This window comes from Oryx dammah, unplaced genomic scaffold (assembly GCF_014754425.2).
Source record: "Oryx dammah isolate SB20612 unplaced genomic scaffold, SCBI_Odam_1.1 HiC_scaffold_10, whole genome shotgun sequence".
Taxonomy (NCBI): domain Eukaryota; kingdom Metazoa; phylum Chordata; class Mammalia; order Artiodactyla; family Bovidae; genus Oryx; species Oryx dammah.
The window spans coordinates 53,605,420-53,615,616 of record NW_024070194.1 but is presented as its reverse complement, the minus strand read 5'-3'; the positions used below and the strand labels follow the sequence as shown (position 1 = coordinate 53,615,616).

General features: G+C 42.4%; 1 non-coding gene across 1 annotated transcript; it reads right to left on the bottom strand.

Annotated features, from left to right (window-relative positions):
* Positions 1–8,925: 8,925 nt before the first annotated feature.
* Positions 8,926–9,030, bottom strand: LOC120869618. The gene has a single exon (XR_005722587.1). It is a non-coding gene; the product is annotated as a small nucleolar RNA U13 (small nucleolar RNA).
* Positions 9,031–10,197: the final 1,167 nt, after the last annotated feature.

The following is a 10,197-nucleotide window of genomic DNA, read 5'->3' as shown; positions in this document are numbered from 1 at the left end:
AAAAAAAAAAAAAGCTAGAGAAGAACTCTGATTGGCTCCTATCTGGATCAATCACTGTGAATGTGACCAGTCAATCTACTCCCATTATGGAGATTCGGCCGTTGGGCTCCACCTTGTCTATTGGGCATCATTTTCAGAGAAGGAATTATCAGCCAGAAAATGGCATAGAAGACATCTGTTCAAATACATGAGAAGAAACGTCATTTTGGTCTTATGTCTAAGGGTGTAAAGAAAAGAATGTTTGAGAAAACTGAGCAAACAGCTTTTTATCTGCCAAATAACCTGTTTTATAAGTAGAGGAAACACCAAGAGTCACTACATGGTTCAGTAACTTTGTTTTTATAATTTATCGGCCAGTGTTTTTTTGAGCTCTTATATTCTTCTCCTTTATACGCACACACACTACTGTGCAAGTCTGAGGATACAAAGTGAATCAAAGATGAGGTTTCTGTTCCTTAAAAAATTACATTTCCTCTATGCCTCTTTTACATTCAGCATACTTAAATTTTAGTTGATTAGCCGATTTGGAACCAATCTGTAGTTCCATATCCAGTTCTAACTGTTTCCTTCTTGACCTGCATACAGATTTCTCAGGAGGCAGGTGAGGTGGTCTGATATTCCCATCTCTTTCAGAATTTTCCAGAGTTTGTTGTGATCCACACAGTCAAAAGCTATGGCATAGTCAATAAAGTAGAAGTAGATTAGAAGTAGATGTTTTTCTGGAACTCTCTTACTTTTTTGATCATCCAACAGATGTTGGCAATTTGATCCCTGGTTCCTCTGCCTTTTCTAAATCCACCTTGAACATCTGGAAGTTCACAATTCATGTACTGTTGAAGCCTGGCTTGGAGAATTTTGAGCATTACTGTGCTAGTGTGTGAGATGAGTGCAATTGTGCGATAGTTTAAGCATTCTTTGGCATTACCTTTCTTTGGGATTGGAAAGAAAATTGACCTTTTCCGGTCCTGTGGCCACTGCTGTGATGGCATCCGGTCCCATCACGTGATGGCAAATACATGGGTAAACAATGGAAAGAGTGAGAAACTTTGTTTTCTTGGTCTCCAAAATCACTGCAGATGGTGATTGCAGCCATGAAATTAAAAGATGCTTGCTCCTTGGAAGAAAAGCTATGACCAACCTAGACAGCATACTAAAAAGAAGAGACATTACTTTGCTAACAAAGCTCTGTCTAGTCAAAGTTATGGTTTTTCCAGTAGTCATGTATGGATGTGAGAGCTGGACTATAAAGAAAGCTGAGTGATAAAGAATTGATGCTTTTGAATTGTGGTTTGGAGAAGACTCTTGAGAGTCCCTTGGACTGCAAGGAGATCCAACCAGTCAATCCTAAATGAAATCAGTCCTGAATATTCATTGGAAGAACTGATGCTGAAACTGAAGCTCCAATAATTAGGCTATCTGATATGCAGAACTGACTCACTGGAAAAGACCCTGATGCTGGGAGAAATTGAAGGCAGGAAGAGAAGAGGATGTCAGAGGATGAGATGGTTGGATGGCATCACCGACTCAATGTACCTGAGTTTGAGTAAGCTCTGGGAGTTTGTGATGGACAGGGAAGCCTGGCGTGCTGCAGTCCATGGGGTCACAAAGAGTCAGACACGACTGAGTGACTGAACTCAACTGAGCCCATATCTCTAATTCAGTACATGTGCCTCTGGAAGTATATCAGCTTTCCAACCACAAGATTTTTCTGAAAGTCTACATTTTATTCTATTTGCCCAGTGAAAAAGTTAAGTTTAAATAGTGTGTTGCATTCTTAATAGAAGGACCAACTGTAGTTCTAAAGATTTTTTTTTTTTTGATGTGGACCATTTAAAAAGTCCTTATTGAATTGGTTACAATATTGTTTATATTTTTGTTTTTTGGCCACCAGGCATGTGGGATGCAGGATCTTAGCTCCCCAATAAGGGGTCAAACCTCCTGCATTAGAAGGTAAAGTCTTAACCAATGGATTACCAGGGAATACCCCCAAGTGTAGTTCTAGCTTATATGAAATGACAGCTGATGCTCACATAAATTAAAGTTGCATTGCAGTTCACAATGCCTATTTGGATATTTATTTGTTGATACACTGTCTCATTCCAGTACCCACTTGAGATAAGCTAACTGTAATATCATAAGATAACCACTTAATAGACAACTCTCTTTCATATGAGACTCACCACATGCACTCTGGCCAGGAATCACCTTTACTCCATGAAACTCCTTCTCTGAAGATGCCTGTCTCCAGCTTTCTTTTACTTTCCAATCTAGAAAAAGGCAAAGCTTCTTGAGAAATGGTCTACCTCCTTTTTCTCTCACTCAAGAAACTGAAAATCTGTCTCTCCAGCCCTTTGAAGGAAAAATGTAATTGATCGTCCAATGCGATTTGAGTTGTTCTCTATTTCCAAGTAGTTCTATATTCATCAGTATGAGACACCTTCTGTGTGTCTCCTGATATCAAACATGGATTTTTTTTTTTTCTGGGCATTTGATCTCATTTTAACCTACTTTCCCATCTTGTCTGACCTCCAGGGGTGACATATCACAGGACCCCAAAACTTCCCACTTGGGGAGTAAGTACCAAGTTATCTTTCTAAGGCTCATAGGATTCCTTAGGACTTCAGTGACCACCACCATATTTCTTGAAAAAAAAATTGTAATTATGTTATAATCTTTATCAAATTGTTGACATTCTGGGAAACAACATTTTAATTTTTAAAATTTCTGGCCATGCCACATGGCATGGGGGAATCTTAGTTCCCAGACTAGGGATCAAACTTGCACCTCCTGCACTGGAATGTGAAGTCTTAATCACTGGACCACCAGGGAAGTCCCAGGAAACAACATTTTTATGTTCCCATGAGATAATAACAATACTTCATAAGCATTGCAGAAAGGCAGAGAGCATAGGTCTGTGGGTGAAAAAATATCACCTGCTATATCAATAAACAAAGGGTGTTGCAGCCCTCAAGCCATTAGCCACTGCAGTCACCCCTAAATGTGCACCCTGAGGGGATTCAGGATTGAGAAAAGCAGGACGCTGGCCCTAGAGAGTTCAGTTCAGTTCAGTCGCTCAGTCATGTCTGACTCTTTGCGACCCCATGGACTGCAGCACCCGAGGCTTCCCTGTCCATCACCAACTCCTGGAGCTTACTCAGACTCATGTTCATCGAGTCAGTGATGCCATCCAACCACATCATCCTCTGTCGTCCCCTTCTCCTCCCACCTTCAATCTTTCCCAGCATCAGGGTCTTTTCCAATGAGTCAGTTCTTTGCATCAGGTGGCCAAAGTATTGGAGTTTCAGCTTCAGCATGTCCTTTCAATGAATATTCAGGACTGATTTCCTTTAGGATTGACTGGTTGATCTCCTTGCAGTCCAAGGGACTCTCAAGAGTCTTCTCCAAACCACAGTTCAAAGCATCAGTTCTTCATCACTCAGCTTTCTTTATAGTCCAGCTCTCACATCCATACATGACTACTGGAAAAACTATAGCTTTGACTAGACAGAGCTTTGTTAGCAAAGTAATGTCTCTTCTTTTTAGTATGCTGTCTAGGTTGCTCATAGCTTTTCTTCCAAGGAGAAGGCGTCTTTTAATTTCATGACTGCAATCACCATCTGCGGTGATTTTGGAACCCAAGAAAATAAAGTCTCTCACTGTTTCCCCATCTATTTGCCATCAAGTGATAGGACCAGATGCCATGATCTTAGTTTTTTGAAGGTTGAGTTTTACACTAACTTTTTCACTCTCCTCTTTCACTTTCATCAAGAGGCTCTTTAGTTCTTCTTTGCTTTCTGCCATAAGGGTGGTGTCATCTGTGTTAAGGTGCTTATCAAAGGAATGACTTCAATGAAACCAGCGCTAAATTCATTAACTTGAGATGTCTGTTTTTCTTCAGTTAACAGTAATCTTTTGATGGTCTGTTTACCTGGTTTTTGTGTTTTTTTTTTTTTTTTTTTTGGCAAAAACTGCTAGTTGTCTTTTGACTCCTTCCTTACCTCTTTGGAGGGATCTCTCAGAGTGATGTAAGAGGCTGCCTTGGGGCTTAAGTCCTCAGCATGTTTGCCAAATAAAATGCAATTCTCAGCTTTGAAGTCATGTATTATTAATTTTTTTTTCCAGTTGACAGGTCCATAAGATAAGTTTCTCTGCTTCTCTAGTTTCCTCTCTGTGAAATGACAGAAGAGCTGATCTCACAGGTTCTGGGGAGGATTCAGGGATCCACAAGGCAGTGCTTAGAACCCTGCTTGAACACATTTGGTACCCAGTGTCAGTTCTGTGACCAGCCCTGGAATTCACCTCTGTGAAGTATCTGGGTGCAGAGGGGTGAAGCATCTCAGTTTCTGCTGAAATCCTGGGTCTTCACTGTTGGGGCAAAACACTTCCTTTTTGTGTCTTTGAATGCCAGAGTGGATTCACACCAGCTGCTTTAGCCAGATGACAGGGATGTTGTGATAAAATAAGATTGTTGTTGTTGTTCACTCAGTCATGTCTACTCTTTGTGACCCTATGGATTGCAGCACGCCAGGCTTCCCTGTCCTTCACCATCCCGCATAATGAAAACAGTCTATACACAAGAAACCCTTCATGGGGCTATGACTGTACGCAGATAGGGTAATGGGTCCCAGCAGGAAGAGATCTGGGCATGGCTTTCTAGGCATAAGAGAAGCCATTGTAGGCTTATGCCATTCTGTGACCTAAACCTGGCCACAGTGCCTGACTTGCAGAAGAATAGGTCTCAGTAGTTAATGATTTTAGGGGAACAAAAGAATGTAAGAACATACAGTTATTATCAGGCCAGGGAAAGAACTGTACTGGGGACAATAAATTAGCTGTAGAAACTCCCAGTTCTATTTCAAAGGTGAAGACTAGCCTGAAGGACATTGTTGAACTGTTTTGCAGGACCCAACCTCCACCTTGAGCAATCAACCACCAGATTAACCAGAGCCTAAGGATCGATGATGCCGACCTTTGCTCACTCTTGCAGCTTCAGTCTACTAGAATCTGGACTCAATGTCTGCCCCAGTTCAAAGCTGAATTCTTCTCTGCCTAAGACCCTTCATGAAGATGCATGCACCCTTAGCTTAAAATGTCCCCCATTTTGCAGTTTGGGGAGACACAGCTTTAGGAAATATCCCTGGTGTTCCCCTTACTTAAAATTTTTTTTTTTTTTTACACAAGTTTGTTACTTATTTTTTGAATGTATGCATATTTCATTCTCTTGGGCTTCCCTGGTGGCTCAGTGTGAAGAATCTGCCTGCTAATGCAGGAGACACAGGTTCAATCTCTGGGTCAGGAAGATTCCCTGGAGAAGGAAATGGCAGCCCACTCCAGTGTTCTTGATTGGGAAATCCCATGGACAGAAGAACCTGGTGGGCTTCAGTCCATGAGGTCACAAAGAGTCAGACCTTGCTTAGTGACTAAACAATACTCCCATTGTCTTACTTGTTGCAAGTAATAAATCCCTCCTCCTGCTCTTTGGGTTGGTTGTGTCTTTTGGCTCAATACCTACCAAGAGGTGAATCCAGTTTGGGGGACCATTCTTATACTTTGTCTTTTGTGGTTTGGTTCCCACGTATAATTTTCCAACACCACTAAGCAACTCTCCAACATCAGCTGGGTGTCCTACAGTTTAGCTCAGTTCTGACACTACCTACCTGGAAATAGCATCAGATCTCCCCCGGTTAAGGACTCAATCCCACACTTCACATGTGTCTCAGTCCAGGTGGCTTCCTGTGCTTCTGATCAAATGGCTATAAATCACACCACTACCCTGTCTTTGGGTCCCATGAATTGACTAGAGTGGGTCACTGGAGAGGGAAATGGCAACCCACTCCAGTATTCTTGCCTGGAGAATCCCAGGGACAGAGGAGCCTGGAGGGCTGCCGTCTATGGTGTCGCACAGAGTTGCACACAACTGAAGTGACTTAGCAGCAGCAACAGCAGAAGAAGAGTGGATCACAGAACTTAGAGAAATATTTTACTTCCTAGATTACTGGTTTATCATAAAAGGTTGTAACTCAGGGACAGCCAGACGGAAGAGATGCACAAGGCAAGTGATGGGGAAGGAGGTAAGGAATTTCCAGGCCCTCTGGGTGTACCACTCTACCCAGATCTCCAGGTGTTCACCAACCCGGAAATTCTCTCAACCCCATCCTTTTGGGATTTTATGACATAGGCATGATTGATTAAGTCATTGGCTGTTGGCAATCAATTCAATCTCCAGCACTGCTCCCCTCTTCCAGGGTCAAGGGTTTGGGAGTGCAAGTTCCAACCCTCCAATCACAGGGTTGGCTCCTCAGGCAACTAGTTCCCATCCTTAGCTGTGGCCCAAAAGTCACTTCATTAACACAAACTCAGGTGTGGTTGAAAGGAGTTTGTTATGAATAATAAGACATCTTTATTAATCTCATCACTTAGGAACTTCCAAGGATTTTAGAAGAAGAGAATGTATTTAGAAGAAGACCAAATGTATACTCCTTTTTATAAATCACACCTTATTTTGCCCACTTCTCAGATCTCCCTTTAATGATGAAGTCTCTCATTTAACTGATGCTAGTTTGGGTTTGGTGTCTATCATCTGCAACCACACGAACACTATTACATATACGTGACATGATTGGATTGTACATCACACTTGCAGCAGTGTGGGCGAGGCTGGGGTGGGGTCAGTGAAGGGGGCTGTGACAACAGTGTTGCTTAGAAATGGGGAGAAGACGGACAGTCTGGAGATATTTAGCCTATGATAAGTCTTCATGTAAGTATTTATTTTATCCTGACAGCAAAAATGAGGTTTCTGGATCAGCGGCAGACCTATCTTTATCCTATGCTTCATTTCATCCCATGGAGGTGGGGGAATGTGATGAAGATAGATACATCACACATATGAAAGGAGGTCTGTGGGACAGGAACCCCTGAACTAAGAATTTTGTAGCTTTAAAAACAATCCTTTTGGGGAAGAGCAGGAAAGGTCCCTTTCTCTTATAATGAATGTAAATGAAGATCAATGAAAGAATAGCTCCAGGGGAGATAAATCTGTAAATCTCTCTGGAGTAATTCACTCTGCCTCCAAGGAATGGTTATATTTACTTAGCCTTAGACCCAGGATGCCAGTAAATTTTGCTCAGAAAGCCCTGACCAGCCAGAAACATGAAAGATTCACATTGTTTCCTGACAGCAGGTGAAATTGATAGGATGTGACTCCTGAACCTGGGTGGTGAGGTTGGAAGAGGTTTGGAGGGTGACCTGAGGTTTCTGGCTGGGGAAATTGTATATGTTAAGGCTTTACACTGGGGTAGCTGATGAAGGAGGAAAGTAGGAGAATTGGGCTTTTTCTTTTTTTGGGTCGGGGGCAGGCAGGGAAGTTCATGGGATGATGTATGATGATTACATTTTGGGACAAGTTGGTTTAGGTGTTTGAAGGTCAGCTGGATGGAGATGCATGGGCAGCAGTTGGAAACTAAGTCTGAATTCCAGTAGCAGGTTGGGCTGCAGATACAGCTATGGGAATCCTTCACAAGCAGTGCTCTGAAATAGCCATAGGTGTTACAAAAAGGGGAACAGAATAGAAGGGGAATATGTAGTATGTGAGTAGGATAGAGGACCTAGGGTTGTTAACATCTAGATTTTTGACAGTGTGAACGAAGCAGAGAAGAGCACTGGTCACGTGTCTTAGGCACATGCTGCTCAGGCTGGGGGGCTGTTATTGACTGTGTTTGCCCTTCCCAACTGCAAATCTGGAGCAGGACCGCCAACCTACCCTAGAGACAAAGGGGAAATCCATCATTCTCAGAGCTGCCCAACAGAAGGCGCTACCAAACTGTGACATATCCTCAGAATTTCAAGCCTAATTATTAATACATCAGAATCAGCTGGGGGAAATGTTTTGTTGTTGTTGTTTTGTTTTTAGTATCAGTGCCAGGTCTCCCCTGCAGAAACTTTGATTCTGATTGGTCTGTGGTGGGATCCAGGTACTCGAGCATGTTTTCCAGCTCCCCGGTGATGCTTCCGTGCTTCTGGGTTTGAGCACCACTGTTCTCAGGTTCAGAGAAGGCAATGGCCACCCACTCCACCACTCTTGCCTGGAGAATCCCAGGGACAGAGGAGCCTGGAGGGCTGCCATCTATGGGGTCGCACAGAGTTGGACATGACTGAAGCGACTTAGCAGCAGCAGCAGCAGCAGTTCTCAGGTTACAAGCACATGAGCAACTAAATTAAGGAATTAACAGCCTGCTACTGTGTTTTGCAAAGGGATTTACCTTTGTGGCCACTAGCAAATACGTTATGGTAATTGGGCACCTACCCCAAAGTTATTGCTTTGTAGGCATGTCCTTACACAACGCGAGACCATCATGTAAGCAGGCTGCATTTTCATTGAGCTTCCAGGTTTACATCAAATATTTGGCAAATCATCTTATTTGGACAAAGAGAAGGATCACTCAGCTGAAGCATGTGGGAAGCACGGGGAGAGATCCTGTTGTTCTCTTATCAGTTTCCTAAAAACTAGCTGAGAAGCTGCTGGTATAACAACAACAAAGATCACTGTCACACACAGTATAGCAGCAGGATTAGGGAACTACAAGATTAAAAGGATAATTAGGAAGAGCAACAATTTATACTTTTACCAGAGCTTGCATTTTATAAGGAACTTCATTTTTTTAATTAATTAATTTATTTTAACTGGAGGCTAATTACTTCACAATATTGTAGTGGTTTTTGCCATACATTGACATGAATCAGCCATGGGTGTACAAATATTCATTGCCTTTTTGAACTCAACTTCCTCTTTTCCTCCTCCTGAGAGATAAGCAGTGCAGGTACCCTTCTATAACCTTTGAATTTGGTCACTTGTCTGATTCCTGGAGCTAAGCGTTCTGTGTCCAAATCCAGGGTTCTTTCTGTGACCCTGGAATTTTTTTTTTTTCACGTCAGATGGGTAATGTGCCGGTGTGGTAAAAAGGTTTGCGGGGAGGCACATGTCATGCAGCAGCGTGAACACCCAATCATCACCCTTATGAACTACAAAAGGATTGACCCTGGAATTTTATTCATCAGGATGGCTTACAAGGCTGCATACTCTGGTTATGTTTGCACATGGCATGTAAACAGATGGCAGAGGGTGCAGATGAGCTGCCAGAAAGAGCAGCAGATGGAGAAGCCATCTGAGGAGGTGGACACGTACAGGGCTAGGTGTCAGGAGACAGGGCTCTGTCTCGTGCTATGACCTGAGTGTCTGTGTCCTCCCCAAATTCATATGTTGGAATCCTAGAGCCCAAGGTGATGGTGGCATTAGGAGGTGGGACCTTCAGGGTGATTAGGTCATGAGGGTGGAGTCCTCATGAGTGGGATATGTGCCCTTATGGAGGAGGCCCCACAGAGCTCTCTTTATCCTTGTGCACACTCTGAAGATGTGACAAGAAGATGTCTGTTGTGAATCAGTAGGGTCCTCACCCCATCATGCTGGGTGCCCTGATCTCGTGGTCTCCGGAACCATGAGAAATAAACGTTTATTGTTTATAAGGCATCCAGTCTATGGTATTTTGTAAAGCAGCCTGAACAAATTAAGTCATCCCATGTGGTCCCTCACTGCCTGTGTGAGGAGGTCACTTCAACACTCTTGGCTCCAATTCCTCCTGTGTGAGATTACCAAGGCTCTTTCATGTTCCACATTCTTAGGGCGTCTAATGACTATTCATTCTACTGAGGGGAAACAGTCTTATAGGACTTATTAGCCACTTTTGGGTACCAGAACACCAGCATTAAACAAGTCACAATCTCTGTAAAGAATTATAAAGACTTTTATCAGAGATTTTGATGTGTATTTATATCACAGCTTTGAAAATATAGTTTCAGGGGGGCGGGAAAGGGGGTTGAAATTTCCACTTCACCTAAAGAAGTTGCAAACCTCCAGTTAAAAAATTAAAAATTCATGGAGCTATAATGTACAGTATCATGACTATACTTAATAATGCTATACTGCATATTTGAAAGTTGCTAGGAGAGTGGATCTTAAAAGTTCTTATCACAAGAAAAAAATTCTCTACCTATGTATGGTGACAGATGTTGACTAGACATATTTGTAGTGATCACTTTGCAATATATACAAATACAGAATCATTATGTTGTACACCTGGAAATAATGGTAATAAAAAGAAAATAATATATAATACTGATATAAGGTTGTATGTCATATAAGGT